This window comes from Tachyglossus aculeatus, unplaced genomic scaffold (assembly GCF_015852505.1).
Source record: "Tachyglossus aculeatus isolate mTacAcu1 unplaced genomic scaffold, mTacAcu1.pri scaffold_78_arrow_ctg1, whole genome shotgun sequence".
NCBI lineage: Eukaryota > Metazoa > Chordata > Mammalia > Monotremata > Tachyglossidae > Tachyglossus > Tachyglossus aculeatus.
Genome location: NW_024045093.1, coordinates 2,882,243 through 2,907,282, shown reverse-complemented (window position 1 = coordinate 2,907,282; position 25,040 = coordinate 2,882,243).

The window sequence follows — 25,040 nt, the reverse complement described above, 5'->3', positions numbered from 1 at the left end:
CTTCTTTAACGACTTTGACCCCTTCCTCAACTTCCTTCTCTCCTTCTCCAAGCCCACTCTGATCCTCAGAGACTTCAATATCCACATGGATATCCCTAACGGCTCCTCTGCCGCCCGCCTTCTATCTCTCCTTGACTCTGCCAACCTCTTCCTCCACCCCACCTCACCCACTCACCAACTTGGTCATACCCTCGACCTCATCATCTCGTATCGCTGCACTGTGTCCACCCTCACCAACTCTGAAATCCCTCTCTCTGATCATAATCTTCTCACCTGCCTCCTCACTCGCACTCCTTTCCCCTGTAAATCCGTATTACTTCCTCACAGAGATCTCTGTTCTCTGGACCCCACCCATCTTTCGGAGCGCTTCACACCCCACCTAGCTGCCCTCTCCTCTCTACCCAGTCTTGATAATCAGATTACTGCTCTCAACTCTACCCTTTCTACTCAGCTAGACTCACTTGCTCCCCTTTCCCTTCGCCGCTGTCGTACCACTAACCCACAGCCCTGGATCACTGCCACTGTCCGCCTCCTTCGATCTTATGCTCGAGCTGCCGAACGCTGCTGGCGAAAGTCTACACACTATGCCAACCTCGTTCACTTCAAGTTCATCCTTTCCTGCCTTAACTCAGCCTTCTCTTCTGCCAGACAAAACTATTTCTCCTCCCTTATTGACACCCATGCCCATCACCCCCGCCAGCTCTTCCGTACATTCAGCTCCCTTCTCAGGCCCCCGGTTCCTCCCCCTCCTCCTTCCCTCACCCCCAACGATCTGGCCTCCTACTTCATTAACAAAATTAAATCCATCAGGTCCGACCTCCCCAAAGTCTCTTCCCCCCATTCTCCAATCCCGCGGCTCTCAACACTCTCTGCTACTATCCCATCCTTCCCAGCAGTATCCTCAGAGGAGCTCTCCTCCCTCCTCTCAAGTGCTACTCCAGCCACATGTGCTACTGACCCTATTTCCTCTCATCTCATGAAATCTTTCGCTCCATCCCTTCTTCCCTCCTTAACTTCCATCTTCAACCGCTCACTCTCCACTGGTTCCTTCCCCTCTGCCTTCAAACATGCCCATGTCTCTTCCATCCTAAAAAAAACCCTCTCTTGACCCCACCTCACCTTCTAGTTATCGCCCCATATCCCTCCTACCATTCCTTTCCAAACTCCTTGAACGAGTTGTCTACACGCGCTGCCTAGAATTCCTCAACAACAACTCTCTCCTCGACCCCCTCCAGTCTGGCTTCCGTCCCCTTCATTCCACGGAAACTGCGCTCTCAAAGGTCACCAATGACCTCCTGCTTGCCAAATCCAACGGCTCACATTCTGTCCTAATCCTCCTCGACCTCTCAGCTGTCTTTGACACTGTGGACCACCCCCTTCTCCTCAACACGTTATCTGACCTTGGCTTCACAGACTCCGTCCTCTCCTGGTTCTCCTCTTATCTCTCCGGTCGTTCTTTCTCAGTCTCTTTTGCAGGCTCCTCCTCCCCCTCCCATCCTCTTACTGTGGGGGTTCCCCAAGGTTCAGTGCTTGGTCCCCTTCTGTTCTCAATCTACACTCACTCCCTTGGTGACCTCATTCGCTCCCACGGCTTCAACTATCATCTCTACGCTGATGACACCCAAATCTACATCTCTGCCCCTGCTCTCTCCCCCTCCCTCCAGGCTCGCATCTCCTCCTGCCTTCAGGACATCTCCATCTGGATGTCCGCCCGCCACCTAAAGCTCAACATGTCGAAGACTGAGCTCCTTGTCTTCCCTCCCAAACCTTGTCCTCTCCCTGACTTTCCCATCTCTGTTGACGGCACTACCATCCTTCCCGTCTCACAAGCCCCCAACCTTGGTGTCATCCTCGACTCCGCTCTCTCATTCACTCCTCACATCCAAGCCGTCACCAAAACCTGCCGGTCTCAGCTCCGCAACATTGCCAAGATCCGCCCTTTCCTCTCCATCCAAACCGCTACCCTGCTCATTCAAGCTCTCATCCTATCCCGTCTGGACTACTGCACCAGCCTTCTCTCTGATCTCCCATCCTCGTGTCTCTCTCCACTTCAATCCATACTTCATGCTGCTGCCCGGATTATCTTTGTCCAGAAACGCTCTGGACATATTATTCCCCTCCTCAAAAACCTCCAATGGCTACCGATCAATCTGCGCATCAGGCAGAAACTCCTCACCCTGGGCTTCAAGGCTCTCCATCACCTCGCCCCCTCCTACCTCACCTCCCTTCTCTCCTTCTACTGCCCAGCCCGCACCCTCCGCTCCTCCACCACTAATCTCCTCATCATACCTCGTTCTCTCCTGTCCCGCCATCGACCCCCGGCCCACAGGCCTGGAATGCCCTCCCTCTGCCCATCCGCCAAGCTAGCTCTCTTCCTCCCTTCAAGGCCCTGCTGAGAGCTCACCTCCTCCAGGAGGCCTTCCCAGACTGAGCCCCTTCCTTCCTCTTCCCCTCGTCCCCCTCTCCATCCCCCATCTTACCTCCTTCCCTTCCCCACAGCACCTGCATATATGTATATATATTTGTACATATTTATTACTCTATTTATTTATTTATTTATTTTACTTGTACATATCTATTCTATTCATTTTATTTTGTTAATATGTTTGTTTTTGTTCTCTGTCTCCCCCTTTTAGACTGTGAGCCCACTGTTGGGTAGGGACTGTCTCTATATGTTGCCAATTTGTACTTCCCAAGCGCTTAGTACAGTGCTCTGCACATAGTAAGCGCTCAATAAATACGATTGATGATGATGATGATGAAAGCAGAAAGGAGAGGGTACAGGGGAAATGAAAGCCTAGTTAGGGAAGACCTCTTGAAGAGTTACAATTTTAACAAGGCTCTGAAGGTGGAGAGACTGGTGGTCTGTCAGATTTTCAGGCCAGGCCAGAGAGAGGATGAGGGCAAGAGGTTAGCGGCTAGATAGTTGAAAGTGAGGTACAATGAGAAGGTTAGTACTAGAGGAGAAAAGTGAGTGGACAGGGTTGTAGTAGGAAATGAGTGCTTCTAAGACATACTCACATGGAAGATCAGCTGCTTCCTTGAACTCAACATATCTAAAACTGAACTCATCTTCATTCCCGAATCCACTCGTCCATTCAACTTTTTCATAGCAGTTGACAACACTACCATCCTCCCTATATTTGAAGCTTGCAATCTTGACAATGATCTGACCTCTTTCTCTTTCATATCTCACATTCACTCTGTCAATAACTCCTGACATTTTTCCTTTTACTACATTTCCCAAGTCTGCACCTTCCTTTCATCAAAAATGGCCACCACCCTGGTCTCAACACTTGACATTTCCTGGCTAGACTGTTCCTTCAGCCTCCCCACTAATCTCCCTCTGTCTGTCCAGGCTCTACCCTTTCTAGTCTGTACTTCACTCTGCTTCCAAGGTCATTTTTCTGTACATTTCTTCACTCCCAATAAACACTGAGTACTTGTTCCTCTCCACATCTAGCAAAACCTCCTGACCACTTGTGTAAGGCTCTACTCCAGTTCAAAGCTTCTTATAATAATTGTGGTATTAATTAAGTGCTTACGATGTGACAAGCACTGTTCTAAGGCCTGAAGTGGATTCAAGCACATCAGGTTGGACACAGTCCCTTGTCCCACGTGGGGCTCACAGTCTCAATCACAGATGAGGTAACAGACACAGAGAAGTTAAAAGACTTGCCCAGTGTCACACAGCAGACAAGCGGCAGCCGAGATTAGAACCCATGACCTTCTGACTCCTAGGCCCATGCTCTATTATGTCATCCTGCTTATTTTTCGAGTCTCTTGCTCGGCTACTCCCAGGATTTACATTCCTTCCAAGAGAATCTGCATCTGGGAAGATGCTGAAACCTGAGAGTGTTTCTGTGCCTTCAGAAGATCACTAATCGTTTTCACCTCCATGAAGTTTATTTAAGTAAAACTTATTTACCTCCCTCTTTCTTGACTACCTCTTGAATATTGTATATACCTCATGATATTTTGGTGTGTTTAAATATTATCAGTATTTATTTACCTTTGCTTCATTTGGATGATCTTCAACCACAACCTTATTTTAAAACTAGTCTTCCCAGAAGTCACAAGGGCAAGTTTGGTGAAGATAGGTCTGAAAGTATCCTCCTTGATCATGTTAATTGTGGTCGAAACCCATTTGGAGCATTCCAATGGATATAAGCTTTATCCAAAAGATTTTACTTGAGGGGTTTCACTGACAAAACAGGATTCTGCATGATTCATTCATCCCTTTCTCTTTTTCAGAGGACATGGACTGACCATTTCTTCCTTTGGTGAGAAGGAACTTGGTAAATGCTCAAAAAGGTGAATCAAGAATCAAGAAAATAACAGCAGAGCACTTATGAACTACCTTTTAAATTATTTATTATAAGTAATGTATTTTTATTAATGCCTGTCTTCCCATATAGACTGTAAACTCAATTTGGGTAGGGGGCATTTTATCAACTCTGTTGTATTTTTCTCTTCCAAGTGCTTAGTACAGGTGTCTGCACATAATAAATGCTCAATATTATCATCATTAATGATAATGATGATGATGTTGATGATGATGATTAATAATAGAAGGCCAGCATATCTTTTGGGAAATTTGATTAGATGAAGGCAATATGACATTAGACTTCAGACCAAAGTGAAGATTTACAACCACCTCAAAGCCACATCTTGTTACCTTGACCTCTTCCATCAGCATCACTTTTTGGAGCAAAATGGATAAAAACCAAGATATCCTGATTAACCTTTAAATACTTCAGCACTTAGAACAATGCTTGGCATATAGTAAGTTAGTGACTTTCTAGCTATACTTGCTAGTAAGCTAAGTAAATTAAGCTTTAGATAGCTAGTGATTGACAAAAACACAGTTAATGAATTGTACCCAAGTCACTGCTGTTTGGTAGGTTCCATGAAGGAACAATGACCCTGCTATTTGTCCAAATCTTCCAAGGAAGCTTGTGGATCAATCATTTGTAGTTTAGCTCCTTTATCGTGCATATCCTGGCAGTACATATTGGAGATCTTTTTATATTGTGCTCTCCCAAGTGCTTAGTACGGTGCTCTGCACACAGTAAGTGCTCAATAAATATGAATGAATAAATGAATGACTTTCTCCACCACTCCCCTTATGCATGGACACGAGAACATTCTTGGTCATTTCTGTCCTTTGTGTTTACTTGGCTATCACTGTCACTTGAATATTGATCCCAGCCATATCCCATCAGAGTCTACATCATCAGCTGTAAAGCTGTTGGGATTCTGCCATCCCAATTGTGATTCTGTTGTGTATTTCTCTAGACAATAAAGTTACACAGTGGAGAAATGGCTGGAGAAATTCCTCTCTCACTTCCAGGAGCTGCGTTAACTGACTACTGTGTTAAATGACTACTAATAATCATCATAATCATAATGGCCTCTGAGTATGAACGATAACAGTATATATTGTATATATATTGTGTATATACATACATATATAGTTAGATTTTCTTGAATGTGAAAGAGAACAGAAAGGATCATTTACCAGAAAGAGGAAACTTGAACTTTTGTTTCATGGTACTAATGTCAGAATCTTCCTCAAGTTACTTGTAAAATTGAGATAGTGGTCACCCATCTCTGCCTCTCAAAAAAGTACCGAAAATAAGTGTCTTGAGCTAATTAAAGCAAGATGTTAAAACCATTCAAATATCCACTTTCGTAATAACTGCCTTTTTAAACAGAATTTTCCAAATGACCAAGTTCGCTATTTTGGGTCAATCAATAATATCTATTGAGTGTTTACTCTTTGCAGAGCACAGTACTCTCTTGGGAGAGCACAGTACAAAAGAGTTGGAAGACCTGCCCTTCTGCAGGTACTTCTACTTCTGGGCATGAATTATTCCCATGTACTCATCATCCCCATCCACAGCACAGTTGCTCAGTGGAAAGAGCCCGGGCTTGGGAATCAGAGGTCATAGGTTCTAATCCCGGCTCCCCCACACGTCTACTGTGTTACCTTGGGAAGTCACAACTTCTCTGAGCCTCAGTTATCTCATCGGTAAAATGGAGACTGAGACTGTGAGCCCCAGGTGGGACAACGTGATCACCTTTATCCCCCCAGCGCTTAGAACAGTGTTTTGCACATAGTAAGCGCTTAACAAATGCTATTATTATTATTATTATTATTATTATTATTATTATTGTTATTATTATCCCTCTCCAACTGAACCCTAGGCCTTGTCTCCTCTCAGGTTGCTGCTTCCAAAAAGGGAGAAGTTTTGGCATTCAGTGCTTCAGTTCTCCTTCTGGAATAGATTAAGGTCTAGCTAGCAAGTCATAAAAGGGACAGATTCAGGAGGGACATGAACGTTTCCTCAAACACTTGACCAAAACAAAGCCTAGTGAAGATACACTTTGGCAAATGTTCTTAACAGAGTAGATTACTCATTCCGCTGAGAGAGTGAAAATTGGTACTTAACTAGGTATCTGAACTTTGATCAAGTTAAAATATCTGTTGTGAGGAGATGGTTAGAGAGCTGATGCTGACAAAAAGCAGACTGAGTTTGCCATGTTAACCGAGTTTTGACTCCAAATGGCAGAGCAAGCTTCCTCCTGTTTTCTGAGGACAGGGAGATGTACCAAGTTCTGATCAGGCCTGCAGGAAACAACTGGGTACAGGTAACATTTAGATCCACTTAGGACACAACATTCTTTGAAGTCTGTGCCTGAATTGAGTGCTGATCTTGACTTTCTAACCTGAAGGTGGACTGGTGCTTTAAAATCTGATGTTGTGCAGTACCTGAGAGACTCAGAGCTGAGAAGAAAAGCCAACACAGACACAGGTCATAATCTACTTTCAGAATGCAGCAAATGTAAGATTTGAATATTGACATGTTTGTTTTTTATTTCTCAAAAACAACTCACAATTTTTTTCTTTGTCTTAATACAATGAAAACGCTATCATTCATTCAATCGTATTATTGAGTGCTTACTTTGTGCAGAGCACTGTACTAAGCACTTGGGAAGTACAAGTCGGTAGCGTATACAGACGGTCCCTACCCAACAACGGGCTCACAATCAACTTTGCTCGTGTCATCTGTTGTTAAAGTGTGAATATTATTACTAATTGTCTGAATGGATGTACCCAGGGCCGGCTCTAACATACAGTTACCTCATCTATAAAATGGAGATTGAGACTGTGAGCCCAACTCGGGACAGGGACTGTGTCCGAGTCGATTTGCTTGTATCTTCCTTAACGCTTAGAGCAGTGTGTGGCACATAGAAAGCACTCAGCACAGTCCCTCTCCCACATGGTAGTCACAGTTTCAACCCCATTTTACAGATGATGTAACTGAGGCCCAGAGAAGTGAAGTGACTTGTCCAAGGTTACACAGCAGACAAGTGGCAGATCCAGGATTAGAACCGATGACCTCTAACTCCCAGGCCTGTGCTCTACCGACTATGACATGCTTATCCTCATCCCACCTTTAGCCCCCCAGCACTTATGTACATATCCATAATTCATTTATCTATTTTAATGTCTGTTTCCCCAAATAGACTGTAAGCTCCTTGTGGACAGGGAACATGTTTACGAACTCGATTGTATTGTGTTCTCCCAAGAATTTAGTACAGTGCTCTGCACATAATGTAATTGCTCAATTAATATGAGTGATTGATTGATTATTACTCTCTTACATTCCTTATCTCCCCTTCAACATCCCTATGTCCCTCTAGTATATCATTCTGATCTGTTAATCCACACATTAATTCAAACCTCCTGAACCTACTAATATTTTCCACCAGCATTTCTTCCTGTTACAGTGAACAGTTACAGAGAAGTAGCTTGGACTGTAGACAGAGCACCGTCCTGGAAGTCAGAGGACCTGGGTTCTAATTCTGCCTCTGCCACATGTCTTCTGTGTGACCTTGGGCAAGTAGCTTCACTTCTCTGGGCCTCAGTTACCTCATCTGTAAAATCTGGATTAAGACCGTGAGCCCCATGTGGGACATGGACTGTGTTCAATCTGATTAGATTGTACCTTCCCCAGTGCTCAGTATAGGGCCTGGAACATGGTAAATGATTAAAAAAGTACCGTTAAACAAAACAAAATGCAGTGAAGATGAAAAGCCCATTACTGCAGGGAAAAGTGTTTTCTTTTGTTTGGTTTGAACCATCCTCCCAAAGCCTTGCAGGTTGTCACTTTCTCCTCATGTGGTATTGTTTGCTCTCCCTTCTAGACTGTAAACCCGGCGATGGCAGGGCTTGTCTTTCTTTATTGCTGAATTGTACTTTTCAAGCGCTTAGTGCACTGCTCTACACACAGTAAGCTTTCAATAAATATGATTGAATGAATGAATGACTACCAATTCCAGATTTGCTCTGTTCTGCTGCCTTCATAGGTTTATTAACTTTAATCACACCACCTCTGAGATTTGAACATTAATGCTTTAATTCTCTCTTCACAAGGAAGCTTTGTCACCCACCTGATCATCTCTTTTGCTCTTTTCTGGTTCTGGTCCAGCTCCACTTTATCTTTCTTAAGATGAAGCAACCATATCATAAATCAACAGTTACTTTGAGATCTCTTCCCATGAACCAAGCTTAATATCTCTGAGGCTACTTTAATCTATCAAATGGGGATTAAGACTGTGAGCCCCACGAGGGACAACCTTGATAACCTTGGCTTCCTCCAAACCCCTGCCAGCGCTCAGAACAGTGCTTGGCACACAGAAAGTACTTAACAAATACCAATATTATTATTATTATTATTATTATTATTATTGTAATTTGGATTGTTTCTCCTGAGATGGAAAAACAATCTTCACCCCCTCAACTCCCCTCCCTCCCGCCCTTCTAGATTGTGAGTCCGTTGTTGAGTAGGGACCGTTTCTATATGTTGCCGATTTGTACTTCCTAAGCACTTAGTACAGTACTCTGCACACAGAAAGCACTCAATACATACGATTGAATGAATGAATGAATCACCTTTTCCTTTCTTACCTGAAATTGCGTTCTCCCTTTTAAAATACATCAACCATTCTATAGACTAGTAAAATATCTGCCACCATCTTCCTCTCCCCTGTTGCAGTAAAAACAAGGCAAAGAGTATTTCTGAAAGAAATATTACTCTGGTACAGCTTTACTTAAACAACCTAGTGTCTTTGGGCACCTTAAAATAGTTCACTGTCTTTTTGAATATGTATATATTATCTATATTGTGAGTTCGTTTTGGGAAGGAACATGTCTACCAACTATGTTGTGTTATAATATCCAAAATGCTTAGTATTGTGCTCTGCACACAGTAAGCACTCAATAAATATGATCTGATTAATAGATGTCCAATTTTTCTTTTTCTTATTTTTCTGTAATGTCCTTTGTGTATGACCCCCAACTAAGCTATGAATTCCTTGAGAGTGAAGATTATGTTTCAGAAATCTGTTATACTGTCCCAAGCATTTAGCAGAGTGATCTGCACAATAAAGGTGCTCAACCAATACTTTTGATTGATTGATCGATTGCCCACGGTCAGATAGTGATGGGAATGCCTTTTAGGTCTAGCCCATCTAGATTTTTAATTTTCTGGATTTTTGACCATCTGGATTGTATTTAGTTCTGAATGATCAGAGACGCAGCATGGCCTAGTAGATAGAGCATGACTATGGGAATCAGAAAGACCTGGGTTCTAATACTGGCTCCACTAATTGCCTGCTGTGTTACTTAGGGTAATTCACTCCACTTCTCTATATCTCAGTTACCCCATCTGTAAAATGAGGATTAAGACTGTGAGCCACATTTGGGACATGGACTGTGTCTAACCTGATTAGTTTGTATCTATCTCAAACCTTAGTACAGCGCTCAGAACATAATAAGTACTTAATGAGTTCCATAAAAAGGATCCAGTGTATGTGAAGCGTTATTGTAATGCCCTTTTTTATATTTGTGGGAGATGCCCCCCAAGTCAGCTGGGTTCACCGACCAGAGGGCATCTCTGGGTTCTTTTGATTGGGAGACGACAAGTCAAAGACCAGACATCGAGCCAGAGTGATCAGTTCTGCCTCTTTATTGGGTATACTCACATAGCTGAAGCGCAGCCAGCAAACGAAGGAGGGGGTCCGAGTCCTAATCAGCAGGGCAGACCCTGCAGGGCTCAATCTAAACGCCTACGACTAAAAATAGCAGCAGTGCCTCTTATATACGAAGCCCCCTCATACCGGTTAGCCCTCTCCGTACTCCCAGGATGTCTATCTGACTGGGACAGTTCCCGTTCTGCAACCTTGTAGTGTAGCAGTTCCGTGTCCTTGCTGTGGGTTGCTCAGGCAAAGGGAGGGGGGGAATTCAGGTGAATTCACAGATAGGGCACTCTTCCCACACTCCACTGCTTCACACCATCCGTACACCTAGAGCAACCGGGTTCTGGGAACCTCAATAATCTTGGCGAGGGGCGAGGGAGGTGCTGTTGGTTGCTCAGGTGGAGGGAGGGGGTGAATTCACATATTGCACACTCCACCCCTTCGCCCCCTCCCTTCTCCTACAGCAACCTGGAGCTGGGAACCACGATAGTTTTGGTGGAGGACCTGCGTGAGTAGCAGCATCCTAGCACCAAAGCTGCGCAGAGCATGACACACCCTAGCATGATCCACTGGGACCAATGTCCCATTCCCACACTCCAGCCATGAGAACCACCCAGAGTCTGTCACCATCTTTCGAGTTCAGTGTTCGTATCTGCAGTCTGGCTTTGATTAGGCAGAGCACGGTGCAGTTCCAGTCTTGCAGTGCATCCGCCAGGGCTTATCATATCACTTTCGTGGCATCTCCCACTTGCTACGGCCAAGCTACTGAGTCCACTAGATCCATCTGTACATCCCAGAGGAAGGTGTGTTGTTCATGCCGCTCCCATCTGGAGAGGTTGATATGATTACCAACGCACAACCCTACTCAAGACATATTACTATAAACAAGCGTTAAATTAGCACAGGCAGCACTAACATTATAATTAAAGTGATCATGGTTATGTTCATATGTTCTCCGCACGTTCAACAGAATTTCCCATTACCCAAATACCAGTAGTCTCCCTCCTCCACCCCAGTGATGTAAATCGGCCAATACTGTATGCCCTCATGCCCCCAGGGGTCCTGTGAGCAGAACCAATCCCTGGTTACATCCAGAAGAGGATAAGGACTACCACTGATCCCTGAACCCATTCCACAACCCCCATCTCTCGCCCATACCCACTTGCCATTCAGAACTATCCCTAATCCCACTAAGGGATTGCCCACCGGGTGGCGTACTCTCATTTTACAGTAATGTGCGGTAATGCCATGGTATAGAACCTGAATGGCTGGCCATGCGACAGAAGATGGATACAGGTGAACCAGCCTGTGGGGGGGAGTGGCACTGTGCTCAGCTTACTTATTCCATTAAGGCAGTGAGATATGGTAGCAGTCCTAACTGAGTCTGAATGCAGGCATCCGACCAGGCGACGTTTCAGGCCCAACGGGCAGCTCCCTTGTGAGTATGTCTGCCCATGTCTTCAATCAATCAATCAATCAATCAATCGTATTTATTGAGCACTTACTGTGTGCAGAACATTGTACCAAGCACTTGGGAAGGACAAGCTGGCAACATATAGAGACAGTCCCTACCCAACAGTGGGCTCACTGTCTAGAAGGGGGAGACAGAGAACAAAACCAAACATACTAACAAAATAACATAAATAGAATAGATATGTACAAGTAAAATAAATAAAGAAAGAAATAGAGTAATAAATATGTACCAACATATGTACATATATACAGGTGCTGTGGGGAAGGGAAGTAGGTAAAATGGGGAGTTGGAGAGAGGGACGAGGGGGAGAGGAAGGAAGGGACTCAGTCTGGGAAGGCCTCCTGGAGGAGGTGAGCTCTCAGTAGGGCCTTGAAGGGAGGAAAAGAGCTAGCTTGGCGGATGGGCAGAGGGAGGGCATTCCAGGCCCGGGGGAGGACATGGGCCGTGGGTCGATGGCGGGACAGGCGAGAACGAGGCACGGTGAGGAGATTAGCGGCAGAGGAGCGGAGGGTGCGGGGTGGGCTGTAGAAGGAGAGTAGGGAGGTGAGGAAAGAGGGGGCGAGGTTATGGAGAGCCTTGAAGCCGAGAGTGAGGAGTTCATTCTTGATTCGTAGGTTGACAGGCAACCACTGGAGATTTTTGAGGAGGGGAGTGACATGCCCAGAGCATTTCTGTAGAAAGATAATCCGGCAGCAGCATGAAGAATGGATTGAAGTGGGGAGAGACACAAGGATGGGAGATCAGAGAGAAGGCTGATGCAGTAGTCCAGACAGAATAAGATGAGAGCTTGAACGAGCAGGGTAGCGGTTTGGATGGAGAGGAAAGGGCGGATCTTGACAACGTTGCGGAGTTGAGACCGGCAGGTTTTGGTGACGGTTTGGATGTGAGGGGTGAATGAGAGAGCAGAGTCGAGGATGACACCAAGGTTGCAGGTTTGTGAGATGGGAAGGATGGTAGTGCCGTCAACAGAGATGGGAAAGTCCGGGAGAGGGCAGGGTTTGGGAGGGAAGACAAGGAGTTCAGTCTTGGACATGTTGAGTTTTAGGTGGCAGGCAGACATCCAGATGGAGATGTCCTGAAGGCAAGAGTAGATGCGAGCCTGGAGAGAGGGGGAGAGAGCAGGGGCAGAGATGTAGATCTGGGTGTCATCAGCGTAGAGATGATAGTTGAAGCCGTGGGAGCGAATGAGGACACCAAGGGAGTGAGTGTAGATCGAGAACAGAAGGGGACCAAGTACTGAACCTTGGGGAACCCCCACAGTAAGGGGATGGGAGGGGGAGGAGAAGCCTGAAAAAGAGACTGAGAATGAACAACCGGAGAGATAAGAGGAGAATCAGGAGAGGACGGAGTCTTTGAAGCCAAGGTCGGGTAGCGTGCTGAGGAGAAGGGGGTGATCCACAGTGTCGAAGGCAGCTGAGAGGTCGAGGAGGATTAGGATAGAGGGTGTCGAGGAGAGAGTTGGTGTTGAGGAATTCGAGGCAGCGTGTGTGGACAACTCGTTCAAGGAGTTTGGAAAGGAATGGTAGGAGGGATATGGGGCGATAACTAGAAGGTGAGGTGGGGTCAAGAAAGGGTTTTTTTAGGATGGGAGAGACTTGGGCATGTTTGAAGGCAGAGGGGAAGGAACCAGTGGAGAGTGAGCAGTTGAACATGGGAGTTAAGGAGGGGAGAAGGGATGGAGCGAGAGATTTCAGGAGATGAGAGGGAATGGGGTCAGAAGCACAGGTGGCTGGAGTAGCACTTGAGAGGAGGGAGTAGAGCTCCTCTGAGGATACTGTTGGGAAGGATGGGAGAGTAGTAGAGAATGCTGAGAGCCGGGGCTGGGGGGGGTTGGGGAAGGGGGGGGGGGAGTGACTTTGGGGAGGTCGGACCTGATGGATTGAATTTTATTAATGAAGTAGGAAGCCAGATCTTTGGGGGTGAGGGAAGGAGGAGGGGGAGGAACTGGTGGCCTGAGAAGGGAGTTGAATGTATGGAAGAGCTGGCGGGGATGATGGGTATGGGTGTCAATAAGGGAGCTCCAGCTGACAATGCCATTCTTCTCCAGCCCTCCACGTCCTGCAACATTCCAGTGTTAATTAGCTGCTGGATCTGGCTTTCATATTCGAGGTCTCATCCTCGAGCATCCCATAGGCCTTGTATATCTGCCTGGCTCCCTATTCCCAGAGCATTGCCGCCTCACCCAGTGATGTCTCTCTTCCGTCGTCCAGGGGCCCTTGCTGGCGACCGGTTCCCTACTCACCAGGCCCATTGTCGTCAGAGCTGGGCCAGGGCAGTGGAGTAGTTCGGGTGGTGGGTGTCTGCCTACCACGATTCCAAAAATCAGGAGATTGCCTTGGTAGTCCATCGAGTGTGGGTGAACAGGCAAGACCCTTCCAGGGTGGCTTCAAATAGGTATGCGGCCCCGGTGCCTTGGTATCCATTATCCATATTGTCTGGTATCACTTCGACAACCAGCAGGGGCGTGCCCGAGTTCCAGGAACCATCTGCCCGGAGCAGGGGCATTCAACCAATAATCATACTTGTGTCATGGAGGGGTGATCCAGGAGGGGCATCTCTCAGGCAGAGTGATGGGTGCCACTAATGCTCCCTTATCCTTATATCCGGCTCGTTTCCCGGTTATTGGGTTTAGGCGCAGCCATGCCACTTTCATGCCCGTGTCATCAGTGATCGGCCACGACATGGTGCCCACTATGGTGACATTTGTGACACTTGTCTTTGACATCGTCATGTTCACACTCCAATCATGAGAAGTATCCGGCAGGTGGCAGGGCACCTGCACAGTAGTGTTGAATACCATCACAGTCTCCCGTGTCCCATTGTATTCTCCAACTGCGATTACAGTGGCAGGCAACCCTTCAGGGATGCCGTCCCACCACATGTCTGTTCTGCCGGTCAACGGTGCTGGAGTGGTGGTGTCACCTTCCAGCCGGGTAAGGGCCACAAAATGTCATGTTGCGCTGCCCACTCCTTGACCTCGTGCCCCATGAAATGGGTCCCCTGATCAGAATCTATGTAGGCTGGTAAGCCTTATCCAGCCCCCATCACGTGAAGCCCTTTTATAGTAGCAACCTGCATAGCTTCTGCCACCGGGGTAGGCAAACGCCACTCCCGTACGAGTATACACTGCAGTGAGCACATATCTCTTTCCCTGGCTTAGGGGCAGGGGCCCTATGTTGGCCATACGTCTGCTAAATATTTTGCATTGAATGTTTACATTTATTCATTCAATCCTTCCCCTCCCTACAGCACCTGTATATATGTATATACGTTTGTATGTATTTATTACTCCATTTATGTATTTATTTTATTCGTACATATTTATTCTATTTATTTTATTTTGTTAATATGTTTTGTTTTGTCGTCTGTTTCCCCCTTCTAGACTGTGAGCCCGCTGTTGGGTAGGGACCGTCTCTATATGTTGCCAACTTGTAGCTCCAAGCGCTTAGTACAGTGCTCTGCACACAGTAAGCGCTCAATAAATACGATTGAATGAATGAATGAATGAATCATATTTATTGAGCGCTTACTATGTGCAGTCGGCAACATATAGAGAATGGTCCCTGCCCAATAACGGGCTCACAGTCTAGAAGGGGGAGACAGACAACAAAACAAAACATGTACACAGCTGTCAAATCGTCAGAGTAAATAGAATTATAGCTATATGTACATCATTACAACAAAATAAATAGAATATTAAATTTCTACAAGTAAAATCAATAGAGTACTAAGTCTGTTCAAATATATAAAAGTGCTGTAGGGAGGGGAAGGAGGTAAGTCGGGGGGGGGTTGGGGGGGAGGAAATGAAAAAGGGGGCTCAGTCTGGAAGGCCTCCTGGAGGAGGTGCGCTCTCAGTAGGGCTTTGAAGGGAGGAAGAGAGCTAGTTTGGTGGATGTGTGGACGGAGGGCATTCCAGGCCAGGGGAAGGACGTGGGCAAGAGGTCGAAGGCGGGACAGGCGAGAACGAGGTACATTGAGGAGGTTAGCACGGAGGAGCAGAGGGTGCGGGCTGGGCTGTAGAAGGAGAGAAGGGAGGTGAGGTAGGAGGGGGTGAGGCTATGGAGACCCTTGAAGCCGAGAGTGAGGAGTTTATTCTTGATTCGTAGGTTGACAGGCAACCACTGGAAATTTTTGAGGAGGGGAGTGACATGTCCCATCTCTCGCTTCATCCCTTCTCCCCTCCTTAACTTCCATCTTCAACCGCTCACTCTCCACTGGTTCCTTCCCCTCTGCCTTCAAACATGCCCATGTCTCTCCCATCCTAAAAAAACCCTCTCTTGACCCCACCTCACCTTCTAGTTATCGCCCCATATCCCTCCTACCATTCCTTTCCAAACTCCTTGAACGAGTTGTCTACACTCGCTGCCTAGAATTCCTCAACAACAACTCTCTCCTCGACCCCCTCCATTTTGGCTTCCGTCCCCTACATTCCACGGAAACTGCCCTTTCAAAGGTCACCAATGACCTCCTGCTTGCCAAATCCAACGGCTCATACTCTGTCCTAATCCTCCTTGACCTCTCAGCTGCCTTTGACACTGTGGACCACCCCCTTCTTCTCCACACGCTATCTGACCTTGGCTTCACAGACTCCGTCCTCTCCTGGTTCTCCTCTTACCTCTCCGGTCATTCTTTCTCAGTCTCTTTTGCAGGCTCCTCCTCCCCCTCCCATCCTCTTACTGTGGGGGTTCCCCAAGGGTCAGTGCTTGGTCCCCTTCTGTTCTCGATCTACACGCACTCCCTTGGTGACCTCATTCTCTCCCACGGCTTCAACTATCATCTCTACGCTGATGACACCCAGATCTACATCTCTGCCCCTGCTCTCTCCCCCTCTCTCCAGGCTCGCATCTCCTCCTGCCTTCAGGACATCTCCATCTGGATGTCTGCCCGCCACCTAAAGCTCAACATGTCGAAGACTGAACTCCTTGTCTTCCCTCCCAAACCTTGCCCTCTCCCTGACTTTCCCATCTCTGTTGACGGCACTACCATCCTTCCCGTCTCACAAGCCCGCAACCTTGGTGTCATCCTCGACTCTGCTCTCTCATTCACCCCTCACATCCAAGCCGTGACCAAACCTTGCCGGTCTCAGCTCCACAACATTGCCAAGATCCGCCCTTTCCTCTCCATCCATACCGCTACCCTGCTCATTCAAGCTCTCATCCTATCCCGTCTGGACTACTGCATCAGCCTTCTCTCTGATCTCCCATCCTCGTGTCTCTCTCCACTTCAATCCATACTTCATGCTGCTGCCCGGATTATCTTTGTCCAGAAACGCTCTGGGCATATTACTCCCCTCCTCAAAAATCTCCAGTTGCTACCAATCAATCTGCGCATCAGGCAGAAACTCCTCACCCTGGGCTTCAAGTCTCTCCATCACCTCGCCCCCTCCTACCTCACCTCCCTTCTCTCCTTCTACAGCCCAGCCTGCACCCTCCGCTCCTCCGCCGCTAATCTCTTCACCGTACCTCGCTCTCACCTGTCCCGCCATCGACCCCCGGCCCACGTCATCCCCCGGGCCTGGAATGCCCTCCCTATGCCCATTCGTCAAGCTAGCTCTCTTCCTCCCTTCAAGGCCCTGCTGAGAGCTCACCTCCTACAGGAGGCCTTCCCAGGCGGAGCCCCTTCCTTCCTCTCCCCAGCGTCCCCCTCTCCATCCCCCCCATCTTACCTCCTTCCCTTCCCCACAGCACCTGTATATATGTATATATGTTTGTACATATTTATAACTCTATTTATTTATTTATTTTATTTGTACATATCTATTCTATTTATTTTATTTTGTTAGTACATTTGTTTTTGTTCTCTGTCTCCCCCTTTTAGACTGTGAGCCCACTGTTGGGTAGGGACTGTCTCTATATGTTGCCAATTTGTACTTCCCAAGCGCTTAGTACAGTGCTCTGCACATAGTAAGCGCTCAATAAATACGATTGATGATGATGCCCAGAGCGTTTCTGTAGAAAGATAATCCGGGCAGCAGAGTGAAGTATAGACTGAAGCAGGGAGAGACAGGAAGATGGGAGATCAGAGAGGAGGCTGATGCAGTAACCCAATCGGAACAGGGATGAGAGATTGAACCAGCAAGGTAGAGGTTTGGATGGAGAGGAAAGGGCGGATCTTCGTGATGTTGTGGAGGTGAGACCGGCAGGTTTTGGTGACGGATTGGATGTGTGGGGTGAATGAGAGAGCGGAATCGAGGATGACACCAAGGTTGCGGCATTGTGAAATGGGAAGAATGGTAGTCTCGTCTACAGTGATGGGAAAGTCAGGGAGAGGACAGGGTTTGGAAGAGAAGATAAGGAGCTCAGTATTGGACATATTGAGTTTTAAATGGCGGGCAGACTTCCAGATGGAGATGTCCTGAAGGCAGGAGGAGATACGAACCTGGAGTGAGGGAGAAAGAGCAGGGGCCGAGATGTAGATTTGGGTGTCATCAGCATAGAGATGATTGTTGAAGCTGTGGGAGCGAATGAATTCACCAAGGGAATGAGTGTAGATAGAGAACAGAAGGGGACCAAAAACTGACCCTTGTGGAACCCCTACAGTAAGCGGATGGGAGGGAAAGGAGGAGCCCACAAAGGAGACTGAGAATGAATGGCCAGAGAGATAGAGGAGCAGCAGGAGAGGACGCAGTCTGTGAAGCCAAGGTTGGATAGCGTGTTGAGGAGAAGGAAGTGATCCAGTGTCGGAGGCAGCTGAGAGGTCGCGGATGATTAGGATAGAGTAGGAGCCATGCATCTGGCAAGAAAGAGGCCATTGGTGACCTTAGAGAGGGCAGTTTCGGTGGAGTGTAAGGGACAGAAGCCAGATTGAAGGGGGTCAAGGAGAGAGTTTGTATTGAGGAATTAGAGGCAGCAAGTGTAGACGACTCATTCTAGGAGTTTGGAAAGGAAGGGTAGGAGGGAGATAGGGCCATAACTAGAAGGGAAGGTGGGGTAAAGAGAAGGTTTTTTTAGGGTGGTGAGACGTGGGCATGTTTGAAGGCAGCGGGTAAGGAACTAGCGGAGAGTGAGTGGTTGAAAATGGAAGTTAAGGAGGGGAGGAGGGCACGGGCGAGAATTTTCTTTCATTCATTCAATCGTATTTATTGAGCGCTTACTTTGTGCAGAGAATTGTACTAAGCGCTTGGGAAGTACAAGTTGACAACATATAGAGACGGTCCCTACCCAACAGCGGGCTCACAGTCTAGAAAACTGATTTCTTAAGATGAGAGGGAATGAGGGCCGAAGCATAGGTGAGAGAAGGAAACCGACACCTCCTCCTTTTCCGGTGAGTCTGGGGGAGTGGAAGAATAAGGTGCCTCCGCTGGAGAGAGCAGCAGAAGAGACCGTGTCATCCGGGTTGAGGCATGTTTCCGTTAGGGCGAGGAGGAGGAGAGAGCTGGAAAGGACCAGGTCAAGGATGAAATGCAGTTTACCTATAATCAAGCGGTTGTTCCATAGGCAACACTTGGCAACAGCTGTGGAGGGAGGGGAGGGAGGAGGAAGGGTGTGAAGGGAGGGGAGGGTTTGAATTGGAATGAGTTGCTGGTGTCCTGGGCAGGGAAACGGGGAAGAGGGGTGGCGATGAGAAAGGAGAACTGCAATGGGGCAGGGGCTGGGAAGAGGGAAGAAAGGGGGTTGGAAGGGAGGGGTTGAGGGTTGGCGCTAGTACAGAGGGACTCTGGCGAGGGAGGGACGAGGGGTTGGGGTGGGGAAAGGGAGGAAAAGAGCTGGATGGGAGAAGGGAAGGGGACGGTGAGAACTGGGAAGGGCAGAGTTTAGCAGGGAATTGATAGTTCATGGTAAATCACGGTAAATGACAGGGTATATCAAGGTAAATGACAGCACAGCAAGCAGTTAACAATTAACATGAAATAGCAATAATGCAGTAGCAATAATAAAATAAGTAGGTGATGACATCACAGAGAGCAGTTAACGAGTTAACATGTGACAGCAATAATAAAATAAGCAGATGATGACATCACAGAGAGCAGTTAACAATTAACGTGCAGAAGCAACCATAAAATAGGTAGATGATGCCCACAGCTAAAGGTCGAATTGTCCATGGGTCAGTCAAATCAAATCAAATCCAAAAGGCTAATGGCAAGGAGAGTCCAGGGGCTCTTGGCAGAAATGTCTCTGAGGTGATGGAGGATGGAGTCCTATGGATAGCAGTTCTGGAGTAGGGCGGAACTTTTACGGGGGGTAATGGGAGAGGAGACGCCTGGGAAGAATAGTAAACAGAAAAATAGCATGGGTGGGCTGACTCGGTGTGAATGGGGTTGTTAAAGTAACTCGGTGAGAACAAGGGCCTTTTTGCGCGGGGAGGGGGTCGGGGGGAATCAGTCATGTCCGGTCCGGGAAGGAAGGAGTGTGGGGGCTCCTCAAAGAAGGTTGCTTAAGGGGTGGGGGGATGGAAGCAGGGGGACACAATGTCCCACCATCCCAGTTGGCTACTTGAACGGAGTGGAGGTGGCTTCGAGTGGTGAGTCTAATGATGATGGGTGGGGGGGGGGGGTAGTACTGGGGCCTCGGTGTCCTTGGGCGGGGATGTAGATGTCCGGGCAGAGGACGGCCATAAGCCAGCCGGCGGGTCATGGGCGTCCAATAGCAGGCTGCTCGGAGAGGGAGGGAGATTCCCGGCCCTCGCGGTGGCGTCCAGAGAAAAGGATACTTCCAGCAGCATCAGAGGCCCTGGGGTGTAATGGCGGGCGTGTCTCTCAAGATCGGGGTCCCGGGCCCCTGTGGCGTGTCCGGAGGAGAAGGAGCCTACCGGGAGCAACTGGGGTCCCGCAGGCCGATGGCGGGCGGGCCTCTCAGGATCAGGGATCCCGGGAACCTATGGCGGCCCTTTTGTACTTAGTCCCGTACTTTGCAGACAGTAAGCGCCCTGTGAATATGACTGAATGAATTGTAAGTTCCTTGAGTAGTAGAAGTATTAGAATTTGTTGAGTTCCCACTGGGTGCATTGCACTATAATAAACATATCGAAAGTCCAAAACAAGAAAGTGAAACTTATTTTGCCCTTATTTTGACCTTTTTATGGTATTGTTATGTGCTTACTATGTGCCAGAACTGTTCTAAGCGTTGGGGTAGATACAAGCCGATCAGGTTGGACTTAGCCCATGTCCCACATGGGGCTCACGGTCTTAATCTACAGTTTACAGATGAGGGAACTGAGGTACAGAGAATTGACGTGATTTGCCCAAGGTCACACAGCAAACAGGTGTCATCACTGTAGATGGCTCTACCATCCTTCCCTTCTCACAAGCCCAGAACCGTGCTTGTGAGCAACTGTGTCTGCAACTCCCAAGCCCGTGCTCTTTCCACTAAGCACACTGCTTCTCTACTGTTTTCTTCCAAGCACTTAGGACAGTATTCTTCATAGAGGTAGCACTCACAAAATACCACTGATTGAATACTACAGTGAGGGGGCACCCACTGAAGTGAGGTTCAAGATTAGTAAGCCACTTTTTTATAGACTAGGTACTGACCATAGTGACAACATGGTCTTTGGGGAAAGAAACCTGCATTCTATTTCCAAATTGAAGAGACCCATTGTTTCACCTTGAGTAACACATTCAACTTCTCTGTAATTCCATTTTCTAATTTTTGAAATGGGAATATTGCCGAGAAAGATTCTTTCTAATAGGCTTTTCCGTTAAAAAATTACTTGTAATTTTAAACTTAATAATCACGAATCCCTACCTAACAACGGGCTCACAGTCTAGAAGGGGGAGACAGACAACCAAACAATACAAGTAGACAGGCATCAATAACATCAAAATAAATAGAATTATAGATATATACACACCATTAATAAAATAGAGTAATAAATATGTACAAATATACACAAGTGCTGTGGGGTGGGAAAGGAGGTTGGCGCGTGTGGAGCAATTAGAGCGAGGTGGACGTGGTAGGTGAAGAGGGCTGTCAGATGGGGAGAGTCGATGGAAAACCAGGAAGCCACCTAGGAGGAGATCTGGCTTGATGCGGTGGGAAATGGGAACCTTTGGAGGGATAAAGTGCACTAAAGTAAGGAACCCCAGACTGAACCCCCTCCTTCCTCTCCCCCTACGCCCCCTCCCCATCTCCCCTGCCTTACCTCCTTCCCCTACCCCCAGCACCTGTATATATGTATATATGTTTGTACATATTACTCTATTTATTTATTTTACTTGTACATATTTATTCTATTTATTTTATTTTGTTAATATGTTTTGTTCTCTGTCTCCCCCTTCTAGACTGTGAGCCCACTGTTGGGTAGGACCCGTCTCTAGATGTTGCCAACTTGTACTTCCCAAGCGCTTAGTACAGTGCTCTGCACACAGTAAGCGCTCAATAAATGCGATTGATTGATTGATTGTTGTCTGTCTCCCCTTTCTAGACTGTGAGCCCGCTGTTGGGTGGGGACCATCTCTATGTTGCAAATTTGTACTTCCCAAGCGCTTAGCACAGTGCTTTGCACACAGTAAGCGCTCAATAAATTCGATTGAATGAATGAATGAATCTCATTGCATTCCAAACTATCCTTCCTGAGATTAGTATTAAAGTTGAAAACATCTCGGGAGAATGATTACCGTGAATCTACCCAAGTGCCTACCACAGTGCTTGGCACATAGTAAGTGTTTAAACAAATCTCACAGTTATTATTATTTTTGTTATAATAATGTTTTATCTAGGAATGTCTATGGAAGTTTAATGGAACTGCATGATGTATACAATTGATGCTTTATGAGCCCACAAAGGGACAGGAACCTTGTCTAATTCCCACCTCTCCCAGCGCTTAGTACAGTATTGTACAGAGGCACGGTACACGGTGAGAACATATATACTATTACCACTACTGTGCATGAGAAATGGACTTGAAGCATGAGTAAGGAAGGCTGAAAAGCTGAATTAAGATCCCCAGTGAATTAAAGATTAGTTCTACACAGTATCTAAATGATGCATGATACAATGCTTTACCCAACTTTTCTGAAGAAACAGGTGTGAAATATCCTCTGGCATAGCTCCCAAGATCCCTTTAGGGTATTTAAATATTCCTCTCTTAATATTCCTTCCTATCCATTTAGCAAAGGCTTACTCAGAAACTCCAAAGTCTGTGGGATCTGAGGCATACTGTCTTGCTGTTAAGAACAGCCATTGCTGCTTTGGGAGTGAAGAGATAAGTGCATGACAAACATTATCTCAAAAAGCTCAAACCTTCACTCCCCTCTAAAGTCTGCCTCTCAACCAGGAATGCCTGGAAATCAAATTCGAGAACCAATTGTTATATTATTTCAAGAGATTAGTACAGTACTCTGAACACTGTAAGTGCCCAATGAATATTTATTGTTTGACTGACTGAATTAAAGAGACAGTTGTTGAGATCCAATGATGTAAATGTTTGTCAGTGGTGAATTTGGCTGTCATGTCCAGACATTTTTTTGGTGCTGTTTTTCATGCTGAAATAAAAGATTTAATCTGCCTTCAGGACACAGTTGGGGAAGCCAATTGAACATCTTGGAGTTGGCAGATTAAAAAACAGTAAGTTTTCTGAAATATCTGTGTCTCATTTAGGAGTGTTAGTAGTAGCAGTAGTAGTTGTAGTACTGATGGTTTTTACTGAAATCCTGCTGAGAACAATGTACCGTGCTAAAGACTTTAAGTATGACAGAAGCAGAAGACACATTCCTTATCCACAGGAACTGCCACCCCATAAGGGAAACAGGCAAAATAACATTTGCAAGCTGGGTAATCCAAACAAAATATTTGAATATCGCATTAAAATACTGAAGATGGTTAGAAGATCTATATCATGCTGAGGATGGTTTAGAAATAAATGCACTAGTGTTAGAGTACGATGTGAGGTTTATGTCACTCAAGGTGTTGGTAAAAAATTGTGGAAGGCTTTTTGGAGAAGGAAGGATTTTAGGCAGGCTATTAACATGCAGATGGTTGAGTTCTGATGGATTGTTGGAGGAAATAAGTTTCAAGCTGTGGGGACAAGGAGAGCAAGAGATAGGAAGCTTTCAATAAACACGATTGACTCATAGACTGGAGCAGGGCGAGGATTATAGATGAATGAAGAGTATGAATTGATAAACAGCATAGCTCTGTGGATAGAGTGCGGACCTGGGAGTGAGATAACCTGGCTTCTAATCCTAGCTCCACCACTTGTCTTTTTTGTGACCTTCGGCGTTATTTCACTTCCCTGTGTCTCAGTTACCTCAGTTAAAATGGGGATTAAGACTATGAGCCCCTTGTGGGACATGAACTGTGCCCAACCCAATTAGCTTGTTTCTTCCCCAAAGCTTAGTACAGTGCGTGGCATACAGCAAGTACAAATGCCATAAAAAAACAAAACAAAACAATAAAACCTGGAGTGGAGAAGACCAGTGGTAGGAGTTTATTGTCTGATGCAGGGAAAAGTGTGCAAACATTAGAGGGTTTTGAGGAGAGGGGAAAAGTGCTCAGCTTCAGGAAGATCACTCAATCAATTAATGATATTTATTAAGCACTTACTATGTGCAGACCACTGTACTAGGTATTTGGGAGAATACAATGTAAGAGAGTTGGTAGATGTGTTCGTCCATAATGAGCCTACAGTAAAGAGGCAGACGATCCGGGGAGCAGCGTGGGCTGAAACTGAAGAAGGAACCAAGGATGTTACTTTCAGATACAGGGAGGAGGGTGACGTTGTCAATGGAGATTTAAGCACTTTGATCCTCATCCAACCCTCACCCCCACATTTACTGTACATATCCCCATATTCCATTGCATCCCCTACCTGTACTTCATTCCAATGTCTGTTTCCCTGACTGCAATGTTAACTCCTTGAGGGCAAGGATCCTGTTCACCAAATAAATAAAAATAAAATAAATGATGGCATTTGTTAAGCACTTACTATGTGCAAAACACTGTTCTAAGCGCTGGGGAGGATACAAGGTGATCAGGTTGTCCCACGTGAGGCTCACAGTCTTAATCACCATTTTACAGTTGAGGTAACTGAGGCACAGAGAAGTTAAGTGACTTGCCCAAAGTCATACAGCTGACAAGTTGAGGAGCCGGGATTAGAACCCATGACCTCTGACTCCCAAGCCCATGCTCTTTCCACTGAGCCATGCTACTTCCCTATTGTATTCTTCTAAAAATTTAGTACAGTTTTTTCACCCACAGTAAATGTTCAGTAAATACCTCTGATTGAATGATTGATTACAGATAGGCAGTTTGGAATAGAAGAGGATTAGAAGGGAAGCTGAGAAATTCAATTTTAGACTTGGACAAATTGATCTGACATGGAGGCAGGAGGAGATGGAGGATTAGCTAGTGTGCAGGAGGTCAAGGCTACAGAGATAGTTCGGGGCTATCAGGGCATAGCTGAAATCATGTTTTTGGATGAATTCTCTACGTGGGAATAATGTAACACAAGCAATGTCTTCAATTTCTCCCTCTCTTTCAACCCTAGTATTGAGGCTGTTGCCAAATGCTTCGGTTTTACTATTAGAGCATTCCCAATTAATCAATCAATCAATCGTATTTATTGAGCACTTACTGTGTGC